This window comes from Armigeres subalbatus, chromosome 3 (genome assembly GCF_024139115.2).
Source record: "Armigeres subalbatus isolate Guangzhou_Male chromosome 3, GZ_Asu_2, whole genome shotgun sequence".
NCBI lineage: Eukaryota > Metazoa > Arthropoda > Insecta > Diptera > Culicidae > Armigeres > Armigeres subalbatus.
The window spans coordinates 303,884,640-303,891,381 of record NC_085141.1 but is presented as its reverse complement, the minus strand read 5'-3'; the positions used below and the strand labels follow the sequence as shown (position 1 = coordinate 303,891,381).

The 6,742-nt window shown below is 41.3% G+C and overlaps 1 protein-coding gene across 1 annotated transcript in view; it reads right to left on the bottom strand.

Annotated features, from left to right (window-relative positions):
* The window catches only part of LOC134220585 (enoyl-CoA hydratase domain-containing protein 3, mitochondrial-like), a 54,930-nt gene that overhangs the window by 38,470 nt on the left and 9,718 nt on the right, over window positions 1–6,742 (bottom strand). The gene's annotated exons all lie outside the window — the stretch shown is intronic.

The window sequence follows — 6,742 nt, the reverse complement described above, 5'->3', positions numbered from 1 at the left end:
CTAATTCTTATTGCGGACTTATGACAGCAATCACCAAGCTGATTGCTCAGTTTTATTGGCGCTCTTATTGCTATCAATAAACCTCCCATAAATCTGCTGAAAAATGCTTCAAACGTCAAATGCCTATTGACCATATGAACAGATCTATGGTAGTGATGAAGAGCGTAATAAATCCAATTTTCAATGCTCGAATAAAGCTACAATTTTTGGTCATAATGTGGTCAAATTAATTACACCCATAAGAATGTTTGTATTGGAAAGAGTTTATGACGGTGTTTTATAAAAGCAAAATTTTTCTGATCAAATTCCATGATGGCCATATTGAAAACGGAAAAACATTTCGTAATCAGTGAAATATATCACTGAAATGCATGATTCAACGAAATTTTTACCGCTTATCATACTTTTACCGATAAATAATTTTATTAATTAATAGTTTTGGCAAAAATACTAATCGTTTTAGTGGACATCCTAGATGTTGTGGTAATCAATATTTACGATTTATTTCCCTGAACTACGTTATATGGCCGGCGCGTGGTGTTCAACCTTTTTTTTCACAACATTTGACCATAAAATCGGAAGCGCACTTCTTTTCAATGTTACTGAATCGAAAAAACAACCTGAAATAAAATATTATTTTGTTGTCATCATCATAATTTTCATCAACAATCCATTTTGTTATTATTTTTCTGCAAAGATTTGTTTCTCTTTTTTAAAGCAACATTTTGACAGCTGCCGCAGCATAATTCCCTTTTTTGCGGGTGGTTTAAAAAGGGTTTCTATATGCTCTTATAATAGGCTTATAGTGGTTATCTAGAGAGGGCCACTTGGCAATATCTTACTGTTATAGTGGTCATCAGAAGGTTTCCGTATATTACTCGGTTTTATTGTTAGATCTTATAAATTGATCTTGAAAACCATTCTTAGAGCGGAATAAAACTTAAAATGTTACTTGGGCTGCCTTTGACAAAAGTATCAGGAAACGTTGATTAACGTTAACGTTGGAGACGTTTGAGTATCTTATAAAAAACCAGAATAATCCACCCAGCGTTGGTGGTGCCTTTCTCACATTTAGTTAAGACACCAACCTTATATGGGGTTTATATGGTCCGATGTACCATTTTCTACATAACTTTTAAACGCAATGACCATTCGTTATCAAATTCAATAGTGATCAACAAGCCCTTGTCCCCTATCGAATAAAACTTGTTGCGAGAAAATCGGTTAAGGATTTCTATACGAAAAGTTGTCTAATGTTTTTTATAGCTTTTGTGCACACACATACACACATACATACACACGGACAGACAGATATGTGCTCAGTTCGTCGAGCTGAATCCATTGGTATATAACACTATGGGTCTCAGAGGCTTCTATAAAAGTTCGTTTTCGGAGTGAAATGATAGCCTTTCGGTGCAACTTCGTTTTACGAGAAAGGCAAAAAGGTGTTTTTATGATGCCTAAATTTATCATATGGGTCGACATGGCCACCCCCTCGGGGCAAAACGAGCGAGGGTCAGAAATCATATTAAAAGTGTGCTAAATTTATTCTGAACGGGTGATACATTCCTTGCACTTCTAGAGATTTTATTCAAATAATGTTTCGCTTGAAAATGTATTCCATGTTGATTTGTTGACCTCTGACTCTACGACAATATCTGAATTTGCCTAAAGCAAATTTAAGATTAAAAACAATATCCGTTGTTTAAATCATCTCTCATTCATTCAGAAACTATTTTGATGATGTATTAAATGCATTTAATGGTTAGGCGACTCTTATTCCTGAAGATGACCCTGTTCTCAATACAGTTGGCAATATTGTCCCAAGTCGATGTATATCCAAAGATTTATATCCTATCGATCATAATTTCTGTAAATCTCATCAAATTATTAATGGAGATAAGCTATAGTTGTAAAAAAGCCTTTGTAAATATCAATTTGTGCTGTAAAATGAGTAATTTTGGCTCCAAACCTTAAATTATGTAACTACAAAATATTTTTTTTTAATTAATATTTCAAGCTTTTTTTGTACCTTTATTAAGGAGACGTTTAGCCCCAGGCTGACTTGTCTCCGAGTATATTTCAAGCTGTCAAAGTTCGTTTTTCAGTTGTATAGCCTTTTTACATTATTGTTAACCATCCTTTGTAATTATAATGTGAATATAAAGCTCAATTTATTTATTTATTTAATTTGGTCATTCAGGTCAGTTTTGTCTGAATTACAAATATACATTATACTTTACAATAGATACCAGCCTTTTTAAGAAATTCTAATGTTTTTTTGAGTTGTTCAATGTTGTCTCCAATAGCGGTGTACAAAGAGTCAGCGATGCCACACTCGTTCCGAATGTGGTCATATTTTCTACAGTCCAATATGATGTGTTTAACCGTTACTGCTTCTCCGCATGTTTCGCACTGCTCAGGTTCTGTGCGGGACATCAAGTGACCATGTGTTAAAGTAGTATGGCCGATCCTGAGGCGGGTAATTACCCTACTGTCACGGCGTTGAAATTTCCTTGAAGATGTCCATTCAAAAGGAAATGTTTTGATTTGTCGTAGCTTTGTTGTGCATCTGTTCCATGTAGTGGACCATGAGTTCCACAATGAATGACGCACCAGTCGTTTAAAATCAGGGTAGGGAATGTGAGGAGTTACTTCAAATGTGGGACAACTTGTAGCTTGCTTGGCAAGTACATCAGCACGTTCGTTGCCAAGTATACCAACATGAGCTGGTATCCAACAAAGATGCGTGTTACCTTTACTTCTCGCTAGACTTCGTCGAATTTGAGTAATCCACGGATGATTAAGATTTGTACCATGGACAGCAGAGAGTACGCTGCGTATTACTAAAGATTACTAAAGGTGCTGATCCAGAATATTCGGTTATAGCACAGACAAACAGACATAACACATTGAACATTTACTTATTAAATTCATCGTCGTTCAAACACTTACGACATCTGTTGTTTTCACTAAGTTGGGCAAATCACGAACTAGATGGCAGTAGTGAGTAAACATCAAACTCGAGAAAAAACGATGTGCGCGCCACGAGTGATCGATTGGCCAACTAATGATTATTTGAATTGACCAGCAAATCAGTGAACGATGGAAATTTGACAAGTGTTATGTCTGTTTGTCTGTGGTTATAGCTTTAAGAATCGCCCATGCTTCAGCGCTGAAGATTGATAGTCCTTTAGGTAACTGTATACTAAAGTCGCGATCAGGGTGATGAATGCCACAGCCAACTCCAAGTTCACTCACAGAACCATCGGTGTATACATGTATCCGTTGCGAGTATTCATTTCTGATAATTTCTTCGAACTGTAACCTTTTTGATATTGGGGGACCATGATCAAACCGGGGAATGTTAACATTTTCCACTTTCAAAGAAATTCCTCCAACGATAATGTTGGGTATATCCAGATTGAGCATGTTTGCAGCTTCCATAGCCCGGAGATAAGGGGGGGGAGTTGACATCAATGCGCATTCGTTCCTGTTGTCTCATGGCGTATAGAATAATTTGTTCTTTCGCGTAGAGATCCAAAGGCAATATTCCAGAGTCAGCTAAGACGCTTTCAATCGGACTGGATCGGAAAGCGCCAGTACAGCACCGAATAGCCTCATGGAAAATCGGAAATATAGGTTTTAAATCGGTTGCACTTATAACAAGGACTCCGTATAACAATTTCGGGAGAAGTATACAGAACATTGTTGATCTGTCTGCACCGAAACTTTTTCCACTTAGACATTTGAGCAAGTTCAATACCTTCCGTCCTTCTGTTTTAGAGGTCATCACATGTTGTTTGAAGCATAGCCGAGAGTCTAACCATATTCCTAGCACTTTGTGTACTTTAATAAAATTGATAGATTGATGCCCGTAGTTGAGAGGCGGCTGCTGTTTTTTGTGGTACCGCTTATAACAAATATGCATGGCGACTGTTTTAGCGATCGAAATGTTAAAACCTGTTCTTCTACTCCATAGGGCAATTTGTTTGAGAACTTTCTGTAATTTGTAGCGTGAGTGAAGAACATTTGAGCTGATGACACCGACGGTTATATCATCAGCAAACATCTCCAACAAAGCAGCGTCCTTCACGTATTTTCGGATAGAATTCACAGCGAGGAAAAAGAATGTTACGGCTAACACCGATCCTTGAGGTACTCCATTTTGAAGTACCTTTGTCGAAGAGATGTATCCGTTGTAGCAAACCCTAAATGTGCGTTCTTCGAGGAACTTATTGCAGAATTTGGCCATCCTTCCACCAATGTTAGCTTCACACAGTCCTTCTAAAACCAAGCGACGCCAAGTTCTGTCATAGGCCTTTTCGATATCTAGGAATAGAATTTCAGCGTGCTCCTTGTTCTCCATTGCTTTCCGTCCAAATTGTTCTATTTCCGCCAGCGTATCCAAGGTTTGCCTTCCTTTTCTGAAAGCAGCTTGCTGATGGCCGAAAGTGTTCTGTTCTTCCAATACGTCCATCAATCTTTGATTTATCATCCGTTCGAATAGCTTGAGGACGCAACTGGATAGATGGATAGGACGAAGGTTGTCGGGATTGTTCGGGGATTTTCCTGGTTTCGGAATAGGAATGAGCAAAGTTTCTCGCCATATTTCAGGAAAAACATTTGTAGTTCATAGCTGGTTATATGTTTCTAGAAGTTTCCTTTTCGCATAGTACGGTAGGTGTTGCAGCATCACATTGTGCACTTCATCTGGACCGGGAGATGTACCAGTGAGTCGATCTAATTGATATAGGAGTTCATGCATAGTATTTTTTTTTTGTGTATTCCGATTCATCCGCAGAAAAACTAACAGGTATTTTTTCAAGTCTCATTTTTCTCCGACGAAAGCTATCATCAAGTGTTTCGTCTGACGACGATCTCTCAAAGTGTAGTGCCAGGTGTTCTGTAATCAGTTCGGGGTCAGTGATATAGCTTGAACCAGCTAGGATTCCTTCTGCTTTGCTACTCGATCGTTTACCGTTGATAGAACGAATTTTTGACCACATTTCCTTCACTGGAGTAGACTGATTAACAGACGAAACGTATTGTTCCCATTATTATTATTATTTATTCAGACTAAGGCCGAAGTGGCCTGTGCGGTATATAAGAGTCTTCTCCATTCGGCTCGGTCCATGGCTACACGTCGCCAACCACGCAGTCTACGGAGGGTCCGCAAGTCATCTTCCACCTGATCGATCCACCTTGCCCGCTGCGCACCTCGCTTCTTGTGCCCGTCGGATCGTTGTCGAGAACCATTTTCACCGGGTTACTGTCCGACATTCTGGCTACGTGCCCGGCCCACCGCAGTCGTCCGATTTTAGCAGTGTAAATGACGGATGGTTCTCCCAACAGCTGATGCAACTCGTGGTTTATTCGCCTTTTCCACGAACCGTCCCCCATTTGCACCCCACCATAAATGGTACGCAGTACTTCCCTTTCGAAAACTCAAGTACGCGTTGACCCTCCACGAGCATCGTCCAGGTCTCGTGTCCGTAAAGGACTACCGGTCTAATTAGCGTTTTGTAGATTGTCAGTTTGGTACGGCGGCGAACTCTATTCGATCGGAGCGTCTTGCGAAGTCAATGTACGTACGATTTCCAGCCACTATGCGTCTCCGAATTTCTCTGCTGGTGTCATTTTCGGCAGTCACCAGTGAGCCCAAGTACACAAATTCTTCTACCACCTCGATTTCGTCACCACCGATGCAAACTCGCGGTGGGTGGCTCACATTGTCTTCTCTTGAACCTCTTCCTATCATGTACTTCGTCTTCGACGTGTTGATGACTAGTCCGATCCGCTTAGCTTCCCTCTTCAGTCTGATGTAGGCTTCCTCCATCTTCTCAAAGTTACGTGCCATAATATCTATGACGTCGGCGAAACCAAATAGCTGGACGGACTTATTGAAAATTGTACCACTCGTGTTAATCCCTGCTCTTCGTATTACACCTTCCAAAGCGATGTTGAATAGCAAACACGAAAGACCATCACCTTGCCGTAACCCTCTGCGGGTTTCGAAGTGACTCGAGAATGCCCCTGAAACTCGAACTACGCACATCACCCGATCCATCGTCGCCTTGATCAACCGTATCAGTTTATCCGGAAAACCGTGTTCGTGCATTAGCTGCCATAGCTGGTCCCGATCGATTGTATCATATGCGGCTTTGAAGTCGATGAATAGATGATGTGTGGACACGTTGTATTCGCGGCATTTCTGCAGTACTTGGCGAATGGCAAACACCTGGTCCGTGGTGGAGCGTTCGCCCATAAAACCCGCCTGGTACTGCCCCACGAACTCCCTTGCAGTTGGTGCCAGTCGACGGCATAAAATTTGGGAGAGTACCTTGTAGGCGGCGTTCAGCAATGTGATTGCGCGGTAGTTGCTACAATCCAGCTTATCGCCCTTTTTGTAGATGGGACACACGACACCTTCCATCCACTCCTGCGGCAAAACTTCCTCCTCCCAAATCTTGGTAATGACCCAGTACAGCGCTCTAGCCAGTGCCTCACCACCGTGTTTAAATAGCTCTCCTGGTAGTTGGTCAACCCCAGGGGCTTTGTTGTTCTTGAGCCGGACAATCTCCTCCTGGATTTCCTGGAGATCCGGAGCCGGTAGAATTATGTCCTGCGCGCGTTCTCCCAGGTCCATCACCATACCGCCATCTTCGTCTGCCACATCGCCATTCAGGTGTTCTTCGTAGTGCTGCCGCCACCTTTGGATCACCTCACGCTCGTTCGTAAG